We start from the raw sequence: 21319 nt of genomic DNA on the forward strand, positions 1-21319 counted from the left end.
AAGTGTCCCCTGAAGAGCCTATCTTACCCTATACTCATCTTACTCATCTTCAGAGGTATTCACAATACTGCATGCATGATCTCTTTCCAGGGGTGGTTGAGCAGGAAATCTTGAGATGTTGAAGTCTGCCCATAATCTACAATCCTTCTCAACTCTGCCATTGACACTGGGACTTTTATTGGTGGAAAAGATCATAGACACTTGTTGGTGAATGGATTATTAGAGTTCATTTGATTCATAAGGAAAATAAGACCCAGAGGTGTTACACACCATGCAGAAATTAGGCTCCCAACTCCCATTTAAATTCTGCTTTTACTACTCCATACTGCCTGGCATAAGACTGAGTGAATACATTGTTCTGCTTTATCATTGCACAACTTTCTCATCCAACAAATTAATCTAATTTATATTTTATAGTTCAGTCCAAAGAAAATGCCCAAATAAAGATGCTAGGAGTGAAGCACTGAAGGACAGCAGTTATTCACCATGTACTGTGTACAAAAACCTATCAATTCTTTATTTATAATGACCAAAATTTACAGAGGAAAAAATCTACGTAAGCATAATTAATTTACGTCAGGCTCTATTTACCCATGTTGTTAGTAACCACATGGGCCCCTCCATCAAGAACTGATATTAACCAGGCTCACCAACCTGCTTATTCTCAAAAGGCTGGACTAATTCTCAAGGCACTGAGGATCAGAAAAGTAACAGAGAGCTAATCTTTTCTGGTATTGATACCTATGGCAGGGTTCAAAAATATAAAATTCCTTAGTCCATTTCTTAACATTGAGTTCTCCCAGAAGCAGAGAGTGAGATAAGAATTTGCATGCAAGCAGTTTAATTGGGAGAAGATCCCAGGAAGCACTGGGAAAGGATGAAAGTGAGACGAGGAAGGGAAGGTGACCAATTCAAATGCATTAATGAGCTGGTGACTACTGTGGGCACCTGGGACTTAGTCCTTCTGGGGGCCTCTGGGAGATTGGGTAAAGCTTCACTCTGAGTCATCCCACTCAAAGGGCAAGGAAGCTGGTTGTGTTAAGGGTTGCTTTCTAGGTGTAACCACTTCCAGACTTCCCTGCTGTCCTACTGTCAGCTGAACATGAGTAGGGAGAGGTGGCAGAGAAAGCCATCAAGTCAAAAGTTGCCAATGTTTGTAGTATAAAGCCTTCAGGTTGAAGCAGGCAGGGCACCAGAAGCACCTGCTGTGGCTGAGAATTAAATCATTGACCCTCCCCTCCCCTCACCTTGCATTTCTCCCCAGCTTCAGTAGTTGTTGTTTTCCTTTGGGTTCATTTCTACATTCAGGGAAAGAAATTTCATTCATCTTGGGTCTATCTCTAAGATTTAATTTCTCTAATTTATAGATTCCCAACTTGTGGGACATGACTGCTTTGAGGTGGTAGTGGGAGAGCCTCAAATTATATAAGGGAATCCTCCAATCTATTTGCATACTCAACATCATTTCTAGAATAAATAATTTATCTGAAGGTATGTTTTACTGTCTTTCATATGCTGTTAGATGCTACTTGTATTGTGAAAATTATATATGAATTCATTTTGATCGACAAATTAATTTGCTAATTTCTGTCATTATATTATATTAGACAACTAAAATTACCATGCTTAGTAATTCTAACCATGAGAGGTTAAAATGGAGGAGAGGTGTCCATAACTTAAAAGTTTGGAAACCATTGATATAATGGTTGGAAAACACTAAAGGAGAATTAGTCCTAATGATGCTTTGCTAATATGAGGAGTGTGTGTGTGTGTGTGTGTGTGTGTGTGTGTGTGTGTCTTTTAGTCCATCTGCTTCCAAAGTATTATTAAATGTCACTTAAGATTACACTGACGTGTTTAAGAGTCTAGGCTCCAGAGTTAAATTTGATCTTGAATCTTACCTCTCTGACTCAAGTAGCTGTTTGACCCTAGACAAATGACTTAACTTCTTCAAGCCTGAGTTTCCATATCTGTAAAACAAGCTTTTTAATATATCCTTCTTCTATGAGCATTGTAAAGTTTAAGTGAGATATATGTATAAAGATTTCAAATACGAATTAACCAATTGTTGCCAGGCACAGTGGCTCACACTTGTAATCCCAGCACTTTGGGAGGCTGAGATGGGTGGATCACAAGGTCAGGAGTTGGAGACCAGCCTGGGCAACATGGCGAAACCTTGTCTCTATTAAAAATACAAAAATTAGCCGGGTGTGGTGGCACACGCCTATAGTACCAGCTACTTGGAAGGCTGAGGCAGGAGAATTGCTTGAACCTGGGAGGTGGAGGTTGCAGTGAGCCAAGATTGTGCCACTGCACTCCAGCCTGGGCGACAGAGCGAGATTCCATCTCAAAAAATAAAAAGAAAAGAAAAGAAAAAAGAATTAACCAATTGTCTGCTGCATCTTTTTTATCTGTTCCCACATCTTTTTATCAATGACACTAGATTAGGGTTGCCAGACAGAATACAGGTCACTCAGTTAAATTTGACTTTCAGATAATAAATGAATATTTTTAGCATAAATATGTCCCAAATATTGCATGGTTCTAGATGGGTTGGGGAAAACATGATTTTAGAAACCCTGGAATTTTCATCCTTATTTTGCATTATGGTCTTTTCAAAGCATTGCATGGGATCTACTTATAAATACCACATGGAATATACTGTAAAAATATTTGTTTTTCTGAAATTCAAATGTAACTGAGTGATTTGCTAAATCTGGCAATTAGTTACATTAGCTGAATATGCCTAATCACAGAGGTGGTCAAAAGGCTTAAGGACTTGTGGATACAAGTTTCAGTTCAGTTTTTATAAATTCCATTAAAATTTTCGATAAGTATGGCTGGATTCCTTTTAGGAAACGTAGTCTAAAGATTCACATTCTTTTATGAGCAATCGCTACAGAACCAGGGCCCCAAATTCTGTGTGTGTCTGTGTTGCTTTTAGTCCATCTGCTTCCAAAGTCTTATTAAATTCAACTTAAACTACACTGAGCTATTGATTGAACTATTTATTCTACCAATAGACAATACCTATGGTGCTTTTCTGTGGCACGTTTAGATAAAATATTTGCTAACCTTTCAGCACAGAGGGAGATGAAGCCCTGCTAGTGAAGTCCAGCTTACCAAGGGCATATGTTATATATTCCCCTTTTATTCTGGCATACTTCTGATTTAGCCCAGATGCTGTGTAGATTCTACCGATTCTTGCATTTCGCTGCCTACCTTTTACCAAAAGGGTTGCCTAGCAGGGTCCACAGGGTTTCCAAATGCAGGAAACTATAGCAAAGGTTGCTTGTCCTTTTAATCCACAGACTGTTATCAATGCAGATTCTTTGAATGCTTTGAAAAGACCACAATGGACAATGAGGTTGTAAATTTCAAGGCTTCTAAAAAACATATTTCCCCAGCCCTCCTAAAATTGAACCAGTTACAACAAGATCTTTATGCAACAGGGCCCAGATTCTGGACACTAATAGCTTTGCCCCTGGGTCAAGTAGGCCAGGTTTCCTTAAGCAAAGGCCGCTATTAAGCTTTTGGGTTCTCTACCAGGTCTCCAAGGCATCCATGCATGCATAAACCAACAACCCGAAACTCAGCCTTTCCTGTACCCATGTGTAAGCTTAATGGCTTATATTACCAAAACATTACTAAAACCAACCCAGAAATAAAAGAAAATGGATGTCAAATCAGTGTAACTGTCAGTGGAGTGGTTGTCATTCTAGACTTTCTATCCCTGAAAGAAGTTGGATAGAGCAAGAAACATCTGTGTGTGCTTCTGATGTCACACACACAATCTCCCTCTCCCCCATCTACTTTTACTTTTCTCAGGCCCTTGCTGCAAGGGAAATCTCTCGAGTCTTTAGTGTAATGTCTGGAACATAGTAAGTGCTTGATAAATGCCAGCTATCAGCACTATTAACAGGCACTGTCACCTGGTTTAAGGTCAGTTCGACTCCAAGCTAAATTCTCAGTGTTCCCTATAGTTTAGGCTTTGTGGGACTAAAGGCAGTGCACGAATCATGCTCTAGAGCAGTGTTTCTCAAATGACCTGTATTGAAAGACAAGGTTTGCTTGTTTGTTTCCAATCCATTGCAGAATCATACTTTTGTAAAATGTAATAAAAATAAATTACTAAAAAGGGGTGGAGGGAAGCACATGAAACACAAGCCCAGTTTTAAAAATTAGATTCAATAGATATAAAATTATGGTGCCAAATTTCTATAAAAGTTTCTAAATGTTTACTCTTGCTTGATTTGCATATATCCTTACAGACCTGCAAGGACTATCTAAGAATTAGCACTGGTCCGGGGACCATACTTTGAGTAGCATGGATCTAAAGATCATTAAACATGCATTTCACTATTGAAAACATAGGCTCTTGAAATGGAATAATATGATTATTTTAATCAGTGAGTAAACTGACACCTTGTTCTTTTATTAATAAGAGAAGAATAACTCTGATAAGTCAAAGTAATATATGCAGTATGAAAATTTAATGATATTTTCCCCAGTAGATTAAATTTCTAATTATGTGGTATTTAGGCTAATGTTAAAATCTGTATTTTCCTTAGTACACAGGCCATCAACAAATGGAGGTGTCTGCTCAGGAAATACAACTTATTTCTGTCAAAAATATATTGTGAATAATACAATGTATATGCAGTGTATAGTACTCTCCAAAGAAGGACAAAAATCAGGAAAACTACAATAGGTATGGATTTGCCACTTCAGAAAGCCACTGCCTTACCTGGATATGGCTCTCTCAAGTTTACAAGACTGTGGCATTAAACCATACTGTGTCTGAATACCTTTCCCATCCCCATCTACCAAGGAAAATTCTGCTGATCTTACAAGACCCAGATCAAGAGTTACCTCTTGAGTGCATTCTCAACATTCATTCATCCATCCATTCGTCATTCACACTCATCCATCCAACAAAAGTGTATTGCCTACCCTACAATATGCCAAGCTGGAGATGGCACATGGTGGTGTAGGTGCTACAGATACAACATTGAACAAACCATGGTTCCTACCTTCTTAGAGTTTGTGTTCTAATGGTGAGAAAGGAGAGAAAAACAAATTAAATATATTCATAATATTGTGTTTGGTAAGTGAAAACTGTTATAAAGCAAAGTAAAACATGGACTCAACTTGCTATCTTCATCTAAACCACAGAACACAGAAAGTACTTTGACAGACTATATTCTCAGTTTTCCCAAGGATGATGCACAGCTATTACCATTCTCGATACATACGAGAGAAGTTAATTCATTGCATACAATGGATGCCTTAGGGAATGACATCTTAATTTGCAGACTGAGAGAGGGTGAAATAGAGAGTAACTGAGGTGCTATTTTAGATAATGTACTCTGAGTGGCCTCTGTAAAAATTGTACAAGGGAGCAGAGATCTTTTTTTAAAAATCCTTGAGCATGAGCCATGTGGATAACTAAGGGAAAAACACTTCAGGCAAGAAAACGAAATTCAAATTCCCCAAAACATAGAGAACTTGTTGAGTCTGAGGAACAGCTGGGGGAGGCCTATGTAACTGGAATGGAATGAGTGAAGTGCCAAGTACTGGGAGAAAAGGACAGCAGGTCAGGGTTGTCAGTAGAGGGTGCTCCTACCAAGCCTTATTAGACTGTCACTTTGCAGTTCAATTATAGCATAATCATACTATTTTTCTTCAGTTAGCAATAGGTTGTTTGAAGGCAAAATCTGTGTGATAGTCATTTTGTATTTCGACATCCAGCACTGCAACACGTTAAGGCTTAAATGTGTGACTGAACAAGTGAATGGATAGATGAATGAATTAATATATTCATACAGGGCTTTCACAAACAATATTCATTAATTATCTGCCATCCTTCCAGGAGGCGGATCTAGTCTTACTGCATCTAATTTACATATAAAAAATCTAGGATGTTCATCAACTTGCCTGCAGGTAGAGAATTGCTAAGATCTAGGAAAAAGGACCTTCCAAATTCAGATGTTTGACTCTTAGTTTAATGCCCTTCGTATATATTGAGCTTCCAATTATGGTTAATAGAATGGACAGAAGTAAGTTTTTTTAAAAATCACTGTATATCACAATACTTTCTGAAAATGGTAGATGCAAATGTAAAAATTTACATTGTTTTTAGAGTGGGGACTGGCTGCCCTCTCCTGGAAATATGAAAAAATCACATGAAGCAAAACCCATTTCTCTAGTCAATCTAAGACATTCCTCCACCCACCCACTCACCTTACCCCTCTTCCCCATCTCTCTGTTTCCTTTCTTTCCTAAACTTTTCATTCATGTTTGTCAACCTAGATTAATGACAGGGGGTTCTTTTTTTTTTTTTTTTTTTGGCTGTAAGATTTATTTTTAAAACCTGAACTGCATCAGATACATAATACCCATTTGTTTGCAAGTTGTTGCTTTAAAATTTATTATAATCCATAGCTATCCCAAGCTTTGAGCTTCAGTTCACATTCCCTTTATATCCTCATTTTCTCCAAAATCCAGACAGCTGCCTGGGGTCCCAGCTATTACAGTCAAAACTATCAGTGATTACAGAGATGAAGAAACGTGGTTTCTCTTATTAGCTCAGTACACTTATTCTTACAACTCAAAGTGTGTTCCACAGTCCAGCAACATCAGCATAACCAGTATTAAAAATTCTGAAGCTCAGGCCCCATTGTGCTGGTAATATTTACCAGACAATTACATGCACATTCTCATTTGAGGAGCTCTGCTCCAAGGATGCTATCGAGGCATTGGTGCTACACTGAGCTGGGGTTCGAAGTCTCCTTTGTTTTCAACCATGTGGGTGGAGGTTAGAGAAAGATTTGTTGAACACACAGCAGTGTAGCCACAATCTCTAATACAGTTCATGGTATTTCTTTAAAAATACAATTCCATTCATTCATTATTAATTGATGCCATTTCTTATGTTCATCATAATCACTTTATACATGTGTACCGAGTTTAAAGACAAGGTCTTAAAGTGGATATGTTCACGAACATGTGCGTGTAATGATAAATACCAAGGGAACATGGCTAAGAAATGGCATCAACTGATAAAGAATAAATGAATGAATAACAAAATTTTATTTTTAAAGTAACAGGGTGGACTGTGTTAGAGACTGTGGGTACACTGCTATGTGTTCACCAAAACCTATTCCCTCTCCACCCTGTCTGTGATCATGTGACTGTGTTCTGGCCAATGGGATGGTGCTTGACTGATTACAGGCTGGCCTAGAAAAAAACTTCCCATGCAAGATCCTTTCTCCAGCCTCTGGCTGGAAGTAAGGATTCCAAAGCCCTAGGGCAAGTGTTAACAAACTGGTTTTGCACTGCCTGTGAGCTAATCATGTTTTTTACATTTTTATGGTTGAAGAAAAATTAAAAAGAAGACTATTTCATGAAAAACCTATGAAATTCCAATCTCAGCATCCAAAGATAAACTTTTATTGGAATACAGCCACACTCATTCATTTACATATTGTATACAGCTGCTTTCACACTACAAAGGCAAAGCTGAGTAGTTTTGACACAGACCAGAAAGTCCACAAAGCCTAAAATATTTCCCATCTGGCCATTAACAGAAACAGTTTGCTGATCTCTGCCCTAAAGTCTGGCTGAACTACAAGATGGGAGGAGCATGGATCCCCAAGTCACTACAAGGAAGGCTGTCCACCAAATATCCTCACTGGACTCTTACATAAGAGAGAAACAAACTTTCAGTTTTAAAATTTCACTCAGATTTCAGGATTCACCTGTTTCAACTCATACAAAAAACTTCTTTTTTAAAAAATTAGATGTCCAGAGGGCAGTGTGACAGACAGGTAAACTGAATAAAGAAGATGAGAATGCATAATTTTAAGGAGATACTATTTTTGTATTCACAGCGTTTAAGTCATACTGGGGCTACCACTGAGAAGGGGACAACTTTTCAGTAACATATTTTAAAATAAGTGTAATATATCCCCTCATTTCCACTAGGTGGCACTTAAGACCATTTACATTTTCAAAACGGCTCTATTTTGTAGTATGTTGTGTAATATAATCCTTTACTCCCACTAGGTGGCACTTAAGATCCTTTATAATTTCAAAACTAATACATTTTGTAATGTAATGTGTAATATATCCCCTCATTGCCACTAGGTGGCACTTAAGATCCCTTATTCAAAATACACATTTCAGGATCATCACAAAGTTTGTAATTTAATTAAGGTGGAACTATCAAAACCTACTTTATACTCGTTATTGCTGGAGACAGAAAAAGATACAAATCAGAACCTCTCCCTCCAAAGAATTGATCATTTGTAGATTTATAGTATAACAAACAACATGTATCTTCCTATCAAATTCCCAAATTAAAATCTTCTCATTTCAATAAACTTATTGTTGGTTTGATAATCATTTAAATTGCATAAACATGTTTTACCCAAATGTTCACAGGTCCCACATAAGCAAAATACTGCCCTAAAAGTCTTTGTTTACAGAGAGAAAGGTCACCAATCCTGTCTTCAAGATGCATCTCTAGTAGTGACAGCCATTAACATGCATCATCTTGCAGTCATTTTGTGATTCTTACCATATTTTGTCCAAAACACATTGTGTATCCTTGACAAAAATGTGTCGAATCCAAGTAATAGTTTCTAGACTATGATAAAGAATGTGGGCTGCATCCTGAGAGTAATTATAGAAATATTGAAAGGTTTTGGATTTTTGGAAAGATCACTGTGACATGGAGAAAGAACTGGAGGACTGAAGTGGTCAAGACTAGAGACTAGTTAGGTGGCCTTATCTAGGGTAGTAGGCCCTTACAATGGAAAGAAATAAATGGACTCAAGAGACTTGAAGTAGTTACAGTTCTTATCTCTGTGGGTGATAAAGCCCATAAGCTGGAATCAGCTGACTTAGATTCAAAATGGAGATGCTGCCTACCGCAATAGTGCTCTCATGGGAATTAAATAACATCAATATCAGGTGCTTGCTGTACTGCCTGTTGACATGCAGTTGAGCAGTGAAGGGTGTTATTATGGGTCCCACTGTCTACACTCTAGAGAAGATGCTTACACCCTCACACTTAGGTTAATACTATACCTCCATATTGGGCTCCCAGTACCCTATATCTATGGTGTAAAGTGGAGTTTCTCAGCCTTGGCAATATTGACATTTGGATAATACTTGATGGCGGAGGCTTTCCTGTGCATCATAGAATGACCACATCCCTGGCCTCTACCCACTAGAGGGCTTCTAGAAGCATCCCTCCCCTCCAGCAGTGGCAACCAAAAATGTTTTCAGACACTACCAACTGTCTTCTCGGGGGCAAAATCATCCCCCTTTGAGAACCACTGGTACAGGCCATGGTAGCGAACAGCCCTGTCCAACAGAAATACAATGTGAACCACAAATGAGAGCCACTATGTAATTTATAACTTTCTAGTAGCCACATTAAAAAAGTGAAAAGAAACAGGTGAAACTGATTTTAAACTATATTCTATTTAACCCAGTGTAGCCAAGGTATCATAATTTTAACATGTAATCTACATAAAAATTATCAATGATATAGTTTACATTTTTTCATATTAGTCTTTGAAATCCAGTGTGCATACCTAACCCTAACAGCACATCTCAATGTGGACTCAGCACCTTACAAGTGCCCAACAGCTCCATGGGGTTAAGGGCTACTATATTGAACAGTGCGGAGACAGTATCTCATAGCGTGCATTTTTATATACTGATACCATCTTATTTTCTTCCCCCCATTTCACCATCATCCTCCTTTATCTTATTAGTTTCAAATTTTTAACCACATACGGTATTACATAGTTTCTTTTTATTGCAATAAGAGCTGGTAGGAATAAATTATCAACAAGTGGCCCCTCTCTCCAGTTCCTCCACCATGGCTGCTGCTACCTTTGTTGGCTTAAAACACACTTGCATTTAGCCACCCTGCTTCCCATGTATCTGTGTTATGTCTGCCCCCATTACCCATAGAAGTCTCTATCTCTTCATCAAATCATTCTCTGTGCTGACTAATGTTTACCTTCTAGAATTATTCCCATTTATATGGAGACAGCCATATTGTCTCCTTGGGAAAATTGCTTAAATCTTGTATGGAATGAGTCAGCAAACTTTAATGTGATGTTCTGCAAGCCATATGGACTCAACCAACATCTACTGAAGAGCGCTTCATCCTTACATGAGGCTACTTGTTTTACTTATCCTCAAAATAATGAGCCTTCTTGCTGAAAGCGGCAGGTCCCAGTAGCCCACCTTAAGCTTTTTCTCCTCAATGATCAACAGCTTTGATGTACTATAAAAGGAAGTTTTAAGGGCCTCTGCCCTCCTTTAAGTCACCATATTTTTTCCCCATATTCCATAACCACCCGGCATCTCTCATCCCCATGCCCATCTGGGTTGAAGCAGACACCAATTCTGGGGCTGCATTCCAGTCTCTCATTAACAGTGGCCTGGCTTACATCTGACAGTAAGTACGATCCAAAGATGGCCCTGATTAACATCCTAGAGAAGAGGAATCTGTGATATGTTCAAAGCAAACAACAGCAAAAAATTCCATTTCCCATTGTTGCTCTGCAGATATCCTTTGGGTTGGAATTTAAAACTATATTGCTATGGCTCCTGAAAACTAGCTTCATATTTTTGTTAATATTTATGTTTTCCTGACCATCACATTGATGAAGTTCATTCACCATTTATTCATCATGCAAGGATTTTTGTCAGCATCCTTTTGAGGTCCAGCTTCAGCTCATTTTCCTTTGCCTATCTGACCTTAGTAAGCCCACAACATAACATAGAGCAAGGCTGGTGGGCCAGAGGCTGGTGAGTGAGCCAAGCCAACCAACCAGTGTAGAGGGTGGAATAGATGCTGTAGGTACCCCATCATGTCCTCTCAGCACTCGCTGCTTCAGGACATCCCATGACATCCAGCTTCACACATAAGCAGCTCTCTGCCTATAAGCTTTCTCTTGACTAGGGACAAAAAGGAAAGCCAGAAGTGCCAGGGACCTAATGCCCCTGGATGTAGCCCTGAGCCAACAGCAGATGAGATTTGGAGGATAAATACCTCAGTGTCCTTGTCCGTTGGGTGGGATAACTCTGAGTTGTATTCTATACTGGCTTATAGGGTTCCCTAATGGGATTGCGGCCCATCTCCTAAAGTGGAAATGTGCTCAACAGTACACCTGTTATTGGATTCCTCCCTTCTCTGTCTCACACCTCCGCTCCTCTACTTTTATTCTCCAAATAAACTCCTTGAATGTGAATCCTTGACTCAGGTGCTACTTCTGGGAGAACCTCATGCAAATCACACTCTGTTTAATAGATAAATATTTTGTTTCTTTGTGAACAATCACCATCAAGAGAGATGATAAAACCTTAATGAAAGTTGAAAAATAATTTAACTTGTGGTATGAAAATATGCACAAAAACATATTTCTGGACAAAAATGTAACTAAAGAAAGCAAAGAGCCTGTACAATTATTTTTGTATTGTCTCTGATATTTGAATTTTTTACTGTGTAATATTTACCAAGGATAAAAAGTACGCTTGAACTCTCTCAAATAATAACATAATAGGGGTTTGCATAAAATGAAATTACCAATTAGAACTTTTTCACGGAAGGGCCTTCAATTTTTTACACCTAAATACTTCAGTAAAATCCAGTGACTTGTTTTCCTAGACTTGATAGAATGTGCTATCACCATCACAAATATTTCAAGCATAGATTCTCTTTCCACACATGATGAAAACTGGGAGCTGTCCCTCAATACTTGTTCTCTTCTTCTGTCACAGTAATACAACATCCCATTTTAGCTGGCATATACCCATCTAGAATAAATATTAGATAACCCAGCCTATTTACAATTAGGAATGGCTATGTGAATAAATTCTAAACAATGAGAGGGAATCAGAAACATCCTGTCGCGACAACAGATACTTTGCCTTAAGAGACAGTGGTTCTCAACTGGGTGATTTGCCAGCCAGGGAACATGTGGCAATGTCTTGAGACATTTTTAGTTGTTGCAACTGAGGTTCCTACTGGTATCAAGTGGGCAGAGACCAAGGTTGTTGTGAACATTCTACAATGCACAGGACAGCTCCTCTCAGCAAAGAATTACCCTGCCCAAAATGTCAACGGCACAGAGATTACACAACTCCAAATTAGACACTGGATTTGAAACAAGAACTCAGAAACAATTGCTTCTAGTTCTTTTAAGCTCTGGCACAGAATCCAAGGGTTTTTCGTGTCTCTAATATCTACAAAGCAATAAAAGATGATGCTGGCTTATGTTATTAGCCATGGTATTTGAAATATCCCAAGTTCTGAACTTTTGTTCAACTTGATTCATTTTGTCTGTCAATCACTAAAGCAGTAGTTCTCATAACTTTCTGGTCTCAGGACCCCGTTACACTCATAAATTATTGGAAGTTCCAAAAGCTTGTGTTTATGTGAGTTTTATCTATTGCTATTTATTGAATTAGGAATTAAAACTGAGAAAGTTTTAAAACACAAGAACACATTCTATTAGCTATCAGCATGATATTCATTGCACACCATGTGGTCTCTGGAAAACTCTTATGGCACACTCTTGAGAGAATGAGAATTAAAAAACACAAACAATATCTTCATATTATTATTAAAATAATTTTGACCTCAAGGAACTCCTGGGAATGAAAAAAAAAAACCAATAGTTCCACAGACCATACTTTGAAAACTGCAGGACTAAAGACATCACTTTAAAGGCCTAGAAATTGATAAATATACTAGTATCCTTTGTGACATAAAAAGGCTTTTCTCCTTGTAAATATATGCTCATTTCTAAAAGATACAGAGTTGTCTCTTATAGCTTCTCTATGGCCCAAAGTGCACAAACAAGAGAAACAAAAATCAACTATATCATGATAACAGCAACTTTTGATCTTTTTAAATATTGAATATGTACATTGGAGTGGCTCATTGATCTTAGAGATCATTTGAGAAAAACAATCAGTCATTTCCATCTTCTAATCTGAGACATCTGAAACTATCAGAAGATCATGGACTCATGTTTCATGTGCCCACACTCAGTGAAATCTGGTAATAAAAAGGGACTTTAAGACCTTAAATTATATTTTCTTTGATTTTCCTGGCCCTTTATGGCTGAGCACCTGTCTATAAAATGTATCTTTAGGAGAAGAGTAACTAACACAAGCTGTACCCCAAAAATTCAATTACCCACAGAGAAGACCCAGAATGGCTCTTTTCTTTATGCAGATTTCAGGAAGAACTCAATATTTTTATAATTTTTTTCTAAATTTAATAAAGAATTAACTCCTATAATGTGTACAATAATAACCAAATACTGAATGTCTAAATGCTTCTAATTTTAAAAATATTAAGGTACTTCATTTTTAAATAATCATTTTCTCCATTTCTTAGATTCTGAACACTTATTTTTTCAGCATAGATTAATTGAAACTAATCCAGATGTTAGATTAATAAAGATCAAGATTTCTCAACCTTGGCACTATTGACATTTGGGGCCAGAAAACTTTTTATTGTGGGGACCACTGTGTGTGTGTGTGTGGTTTTTTTTTTTTTTTTTGAGACAGGGTCTCGTTCTGTCACCCAGGCTGGAGTGCAGCTGGAGTAGCGTGATCTCAATTCACTGCAACCTCTGCCTCCTGGGTTCAAGGGATTCTCACGTCTCAGCCTCCCAAGTAGGTGGAACTACAGGTGTGTGCCACCACGCGTGGCTAATTTTTTTGTATTTTTAGTAGAGATGGGGTTTCTCCATATTGGCCAGGCTGGTCTGGAACTCCTGGCCTCAAGCAATCCACCCGCCTCGGCCTCCCAAAGTGATGGGATTACAGGCATGAGCCACTGTGCCTGGCCCACTGTGTGCCTTTTAAAATGTTCAACAGCATCCCTGGCCTCTACCCACTAGGTGTTACTATAGTAACATTCCCCAAGTTATGACAATCAAAAATGTCTCCAGACAATGCAATATCTTTCTTGGTTGAGAACCACTGCTATAGTTCTAACAATTTATCATTCAACTGTCTGAGAAATGAGCCATTGAGACAATTAATGCACCACCCTTCAAATGCAAATTGAGAGGACTTTGGAATATGACTGAACTTTCTTGACACCATCCCCATAACAGCTTTGTTTCATTACTGTGATTTCAACTTAAAATTGTTCCATGGATTTCAAGAAAGGTAATTTCCATGGCATTCTGCAGAGTTGCCTACCCTGCTGAATGACAGACCCGCTAACCATCCACATGGGCATAAACTCAGACACTCGAGAGTAAACAGCTTTTTCTCATCCTCTCAGGAGATGTTTCACAGAGACCCAGACCACAGCTCCCACTTCTGAACTAGCCTAAGCGATCCAACATCAGAAAATACCCACATTCAATAAATGTTAGTGGAGTGCCTAACTATGGCCTCCCACTGTTTTAGGAGGGGTTGGGAATAGAAAAAGGAATGTGACTTTATCCTCACTCTGGCAAAGGATACAGACCTCCAAATCACCAGCCATTAAGCCTTTAGTTAAGTCTATAAACAGCTCTTTTGAACCTATTTAGAATGAAAATCAATAAGCTTAATGGAGATAACTAGCCAGAGGAGATTAATAAGCCCCTAATCTCATTGGTTATCCAGGGACAAAAAGTGAAACAAAACAAAACAAAACAAAAAAAAACCTCAGGCTGGGTACGGTGGCTCATGCCTGTAATCTCAGCACTTTGGGAGGCCGAGGTGGGCGGATCATGAGGTCAGGAGTTCAAGACCAGCCTGGCCAAGATGGTGAAACCCCGTCTGTACTAAAAATACAAAAATTAGCCGGGCATGGTGGCGGGCACCTGTAATCCCAGCTACTCAGGAGGCTGAGGCAGGAGAATCACTTAAACTCAGAAGGTGGAGGTTGCAGTGAGCCGAGATCACGCCACTGCACTCTAGCCTGGATGACAGAGCAAGACTCTGTCAAAAAAGAAAAAAAGAAAAAGAAAAAAAAAAAAAAACCTCAACAAGTGCAATATTGAAAAGGTTTAAATAAGAAAAGTTACCATGAGGAGCAATACTTCAGCTTTACAGAGCAGCTAATAGGAGGAGGAGGGGGTCCCATGCTATAAGAAACCTCAAATTTCATTTGTTCGCCCAGATCTGGAATCCTCTTTTCAATAATCATGGCAAATGGTCACCTTTGGGGTAGAGAGCAGAGTTCCACAAGCAAAATTACCCATAGGACAGATAACTGTCTTTCCTTGGCCAAATAGCTGGTCATTTTGATGTCCCCCCAGCTTGAGAGAGTCTTAGATCCCTCTTTGGGATCTCCAAAGGTGACCAACTCCTACCCAGCAGCCACCAGTGGCTTTCATTGTTGAAGATGTCTTATTGGCACCAAGAAGGCTTGAGAGAATATGCAGAAAATTCTATAGAAGAACATAGTGTACTTCTGTAAAGAAGAACATGGTGAACCTTCAAATAAAGAAGGGACAAAGCAATCATAGGGCGTTGGAAGTAGTCCATAAGTGAGACTATTTAAACCAACTGATTTCTCTGGGCTGTAATTTAAGAACGGCATGGAAGTCATCTGTTACACTTACACAGACCAGGCCAGTGGGGAGACAAACAGCTGCTGTGCACCAACCATGGCAGAAGAATTGCATTTTGTGGCCCAGTACAGCACAGCTGTGAGCAGCTTGAAAACAGCGTCCAGCTGTACTTGTCTCCTGAGTGCCTGCATGGGGCTCCACAGGCACGCAAATGTTTCTAAATGTAAGTTTTGTTATTATTCAGGTATAGTGGGGCTAACAGATCAGTAGACAATTGCCTTTGGGAAAACAGCTTGTTACACACAGTTCCCAAGAGGAGAGGCATGCCACACCACATAGGGCCACATGGGGAAGCACCAGGGCTGGTCAGGGGAAAGAGGAAGCAAGGAGAAAACATGGGCAAGAGCCTTTATTGTGGTTTGTGTGGAAAGGAATGGGTGAGGCAGGGCTAGCAGGCTTAGGATTGGCTAGCTTGAATAATTTAAGTGGACTCTGGGGTGTAGGGTCCATCTCTAGTGTCTGGTACCTGGCCTGGGGTGATTAGGGCAAGGGTTTGAGAGCCCTGTGAGAGCCCAATAAATGAGGTGGTTGGGGTATGGGCTCTGGATTGGTTGGTCCACATAGGAAAGGTATAATTCCAAGTGAGTTTTTTACCATCCCTAGGAATTAGCTAGCTCTCCCAGGGGAGGGACAGTCCCTTCAGGATCAGCAAGGCTCTGGATATCAAATGATCAGAAATATAGAAATTAAAAAGGCTTAATTAATCCAGCAGTTAACATAGCACTCACCACTCCATCACAGGATTAACCATTCAGAGGTCTTCCCCACAAAACTGCTGGCTTCTTACTTGTCTTTGTTGCCCAAGACTGAGCACATTTACTGATTGCTCAATAAATGTGAAATCCTAGAGCCACCACTACTAGCTGCATACCTTAGGCAAGTTACTTATCTATGCCTCAATTTCCTTATCTGTGAAATGGGGATAATAGTAATAATAACAACTACATAGGATTGATATGAGGATAACATTGATTAATATTTTTAAAATCACTGCAAACACTGTATAAGCGTTTGGTTTCAAAATGTCAGTTGAACTGGACTGAAAGCATATAACATCACATACTGAAATACAAATGCAGAGCTTTTTGTGAATGATTTCTATCTTCTAAGGTTGTGTTTGTGTTTTTCCTTACTTAGATTTAGACTGTGCATTTGGTTTTCTACAGCTGTAAATAATGGTTAGGCAAAGCCCTACTTTTTTTTTTTTTTTCTCACCCCCAAAAGGAGAAGACAACTCTGGTTAAATAAATCCTATTTCTCTCAGCTCATTCACTGGAAGACAATTAAATCTTAAGATTTCCAGCTGGGTGCAGTGGCTCACACCTGTAATCCCAGCACTTTGGGAGGCCAGCTGAGGTGGGCAGATCACCTGAGGTCAGGGGTTTGAAAACAGCCTGACCAACATGGTGAAACCCCATCTCTACAAAAAACACAAAACAATTAGCCAGGTGTGGTGGTGGGTGCCTGTAATCCCAGCTACTCCGGAGGCTGAGGCAGGAGAATTGCTTGAACTCGGGTGGCAGAGGTTGGCAGTGAGCCGAGATCGCGCCACTGCACTCCAGCCTGGGTGACAAAGCGAGACACCACCTCGATAAAAAGAAAAAAAAAAGATTTTCTGGTGCCAAGAAAATAAAAAGAGAGAATTGGTGGGGAGAGGGAGTGGTCAATAGAGTCAGAAGAGGGAGAATGCGGGGGTGGAAGAAACCATCTATGGTTTATGGGTAGATCATGCCCATGCCCCTGCCCCAATCCCCTAATTTAAGCAGTATGCTCAACTTCAAGTCTGGGTTTGAGGCAATGCCTTCAGAAAGGCATGATGGAAGGGTGTAAGTGCTGACTATACTTCCTAAAAATGGGTTTATTTATTCCCCTTCCCTCTCACTTCCACCCCAAGAACACACAATCTGTCACATCTTGGATATGAACTTAAGGCTGGTGTGAAAATATTTCTTTGAGGCTAGGAGTCTGTGAGTCCAAGTTGCAAAGTTAGAAAACCCTCCAAGCTTGACAAATAGGCCAGGAGAGCAAACCAAAATAACAGCTAGCGCACACTAATCTACATAGCAACCACCTTACTGACCATGAGTCGACACCCAGACACTTTAGGATGCAGAGTGGGAAGGGTCTCCTTTGGGTAGGAAAAAAAATTGTATTTGGGAGTAATCAAACACAATAGCTTCACAAATGAGAGATGAAGCAATGATTTGAGAAATGGAGCAAGTGGATTTTACAAAAAATGTTGATTTATTGCAGATACTAATGGAACTTTAGGAGAGAAGGAAATTTAGATGGGGATGCTTGGGGTCCCCTTAGAGCTTCTGTTCTATGTAACCTCTCAGTTCAAATGTCCTTAGTGGCTTGATTCATTTCAAGTTTCCTTCTCTTCTGAGTCTTAGAATGTCTAACAATTATTTTGCTTTAGCAAAAAGAGGTTATTTTGTATAATTTTAGAACAATAGTTCTCAACCAGGGGCAATTTTGCCCCACAGGGGACATTCGGCAATGTCATGGGACATTTTTAGTTGTCACAATTCAGAGGGGAGGAGCATGCTACTGGCATCTAGTGGTTGGAGGCCATGGATGCTGCTAAACATCTTCAATGCATGCAACAGCCACCACCACCACCACAAAGAATTATCCAGTTCCTAATGTCAATAGTGCTGAAGTTGAGAGACCCCAGTTTAGACAATGCAAAGGTATTTTGCTGAAATTAGCTCACTGAGACCATAAAAACTCCAAAAGGTAAGTATTATCCTCCCCTCTTGGTTGCTTTCATGAGGATGGGAACCTGCCAGTGGCAACAAGTGACATTGCCACTAGACAAAGCTGAGTTTGGACCTGAGACTGTCTGACTCTAAAGCCTATACTCCTAAACAGCATGCGATGTGCATAGCCCAGACACCTTGTAAACAACTGCAAATATGTATGTATGTGTGTGTAGAAAGAGGGACAGAAAGAGTTTTATATTCTACTGCTTATTTTGTTAATTTGCTGAATTTTTAAAATATTCTGTTAAAGTCAAGATTCTCTGAGTAACACAGCAAGGCATTAAGAACAGATACTTGTTATAGATTGATTACCCAATTTTGTAAGAACAAGTGTACAAGGAAATTGACTTAATGCTAAAGCCATATCAAGTGTAATTCAATTTTTGATTATTTAGAAGGTATCTTCACTCTTAAGGCTCCCTATGGCCCCCTTTCTTATATCTAGGCTGGTTCAATTGTTTTTAGGCATTTGGGATAATCATGACACACGGAAAGCGAAACACAGAACATGTGAAAGGTATGTTGCCCATGTAATGGATAATGCTCAGTAAAAGATGAAGAGAAATAATGAATGAAATGATAAAAAATAAAGCATGACTACAAGATCTACATTAACAGCAGATGCCTAGTGGCCCAATGTTTATTTAGAAGAATGCAACATGTTTGAAAGCTTGAGATTCACACATGGGTAAAGTTCCACAGGCCAGACTTTAGCCAAAAGCCACAGATTTATCATATGTAGGACAGAGAGGCAAATGTTTAAACCATGCCAAAAATCTGAGAGGCCTTAAGAACATAATCAAGTTTCCAATAAACCCTAAAGGTTGGGTTATGCCTGTCATTTTGAAATTGGCTTCACAACCACTTCAGTTTTGAGGTTGAAAAATCTGGCACCCAAAACAAGTCACTTTTTAGGTCTTCATTTATGTTTGTTGATGCCATGTTTGGAATGAGGTTCACTTCATGGTTCATCTTATTTGTTTCAAGCAAGGGTCAATCTCAGTATCATCAGTTCTCTGGTGGAAATTAATTTCACACTGACATCTTGGGTCACTTGAATCGCGTGATTTCTTTCTTGCGAATAAATTGACTCTCCATCAGCCTTTCAGAACCCAGCCTGTTTTGATGCAGTGGTAAGAAGATCAAACATTTTAGCAAATGAAGGATATGATAAATATTTTATGCTAGACTTACATAACGCAAGTCTTCCAATAGGGCCAACGCTATTTGGCAGAAATTAAAACATTATCTCAAAGAAACAAACAAAACCTTTGAAGAAATGATCTCATCACTCTGAAACTTCCTACAAAAAATATGTAGATAGTTCATAATTATGTTTAACGTTCAGCTGGAGATCCATTGCAGTGTGGACTAGACAACCTCTCAGGTTTCACTCATTTCAGACACCAGCAAGTTGTGTGACCTCGGGCATGTGCCTTTCCTTCTCTGATTTTTTCAGCTATACAATGATGGGAGGCAGGGAGTCAGGAGTGTTCTACATGGTACAAGAAGTGATTCTTGGCAAGTACAAAATACCCATGATTCTATTATATAATTCTCCAGAATAAGAAAAAATCTATTTGGCAAACTAATGTTTAATTTACCAAGTAATAACGCCTTTCAAAAATCTTGACTTCAAGGAGATATTGTGCTTCTCATTTGCAAACATTAGACTGAGGTACATCTCTAGTACTTTCAATAACCTTGAAATCTAAAATACAAACATTCAGGTAGCTGTATAGTTTATTCCCATAATTGATTCCCTTCAAGGTTTTGCATAGTAGGAGCTAATCCTCTCAGATAAAGCTATCAGGCTTTCTTAAAAAAAAATAATTTGTGCTTCAAAATAGCAGATAAACTATGACTCTCAGATCACAAAACAGACAGCATGCAAGGCAACATTTAGAAGCTTAAGCATAGAAGTCAGGCAGACATCCTCACTCTATCCTTTATTTATAGCTGAGATTTGGAGAAAACTATACCCTAAACCTTAATCTCAACATCTCTAAAATGACAATAAGAGAGTTAGTTTAGGGAGCTGCCCCAAAGACTGCATGCACTGATGTGTTTAAGAGTGGCACAATGTGGGCTCAAGGTAACTCCCCAAAATGCAGGCTTGAAATGTTAATAATTTTATTATTCACAGAGTAAGTTCTTACTATCACATTAACAGCATGCTTTCTACCAGTTTAAAAAAGTGAACTGCAACAAAATAATTATGGATCATGTTTTTGTGAAAGGATGTAAAGCTTCCCAATTTAGGAAGGTAAACGAGGGTGACGCCCATCTGGATATGCAAGAACGGAGCCGCTGTGATTTGCCCTGCAATTGACCTTCTGTTTTTATTCCTTTTTGAAGTCCTGCCTTCAAAATAATAAAGAAAAACATGAAAAGTGAGCCTTCTCCTACTGGGAAAATTAAGAAATGAACTATGATTTAAGGGTTATTTCATTGTTTTCTGTGAACTCCTGAAAAATATGTATAAAGTAAAACATATATATATATTTGGCAAATAAATATATATTTGCCTTTTATGCTGGGACATTATTTATACCTATATCCCTAATGCCTGGCGCTTATTGGCTTTGCAATAAATGACTGCTAGGTGTTACACAAATGTCTTTCTCCATTCAGTAAGCCCTTTTTGATCATCATACTGGGCAGAATTTAATCATGGTAGTAAGAATCTTTAAAATATATATTATGAAATTCCTGTAAAATATAATAATAAAGACTAGGAAAGTATTAAGCCTAAACTCACATATCTTCTTTCCCAAATTCCATCAGAGTGTTCTCTGGTTTGCAGAAGGTTGCAAAGCAAGGGGTAAAGATGTACATTTGGAAACTACTTTCAGCTAATTCTATTAGACTTAAGTAATTCCTGCCCATGCCATTTTTTTTCTTTGAAGGACCATGGGTTGCTGTTTGTATTCT

General features: G+C 38.9%; 1 protein-coding gene across 2 annotated transcripts in view; it reads right to left on the reverse strand.

The window, feature by feature from the left end:
• Positions 1–21319, reverse strand: part of ARHGAP6 (Rho GTPase activating protein 6) — a 524611-nt gene that overhangs the window by 385046 nt on the left and 118246 nt on the right. The window lies entirely within an intron of this gene.

The sequence above is a fragment of the Pan troglodytes genome, chromosome X, assembly GCF_028858775.2.
Source record: "Pan troglodytes isolate AG18354 chromosome X, NHGRI_mPanTro3-v2.0_pri, whole genome shotgun sequence".
In the NCBI taxonomy this organism is placed as follows: Eukaryota; Metazoa; Chordata; class Mammalia; order Primates; family Hominidae; genus Pan; species Pan troglodytes.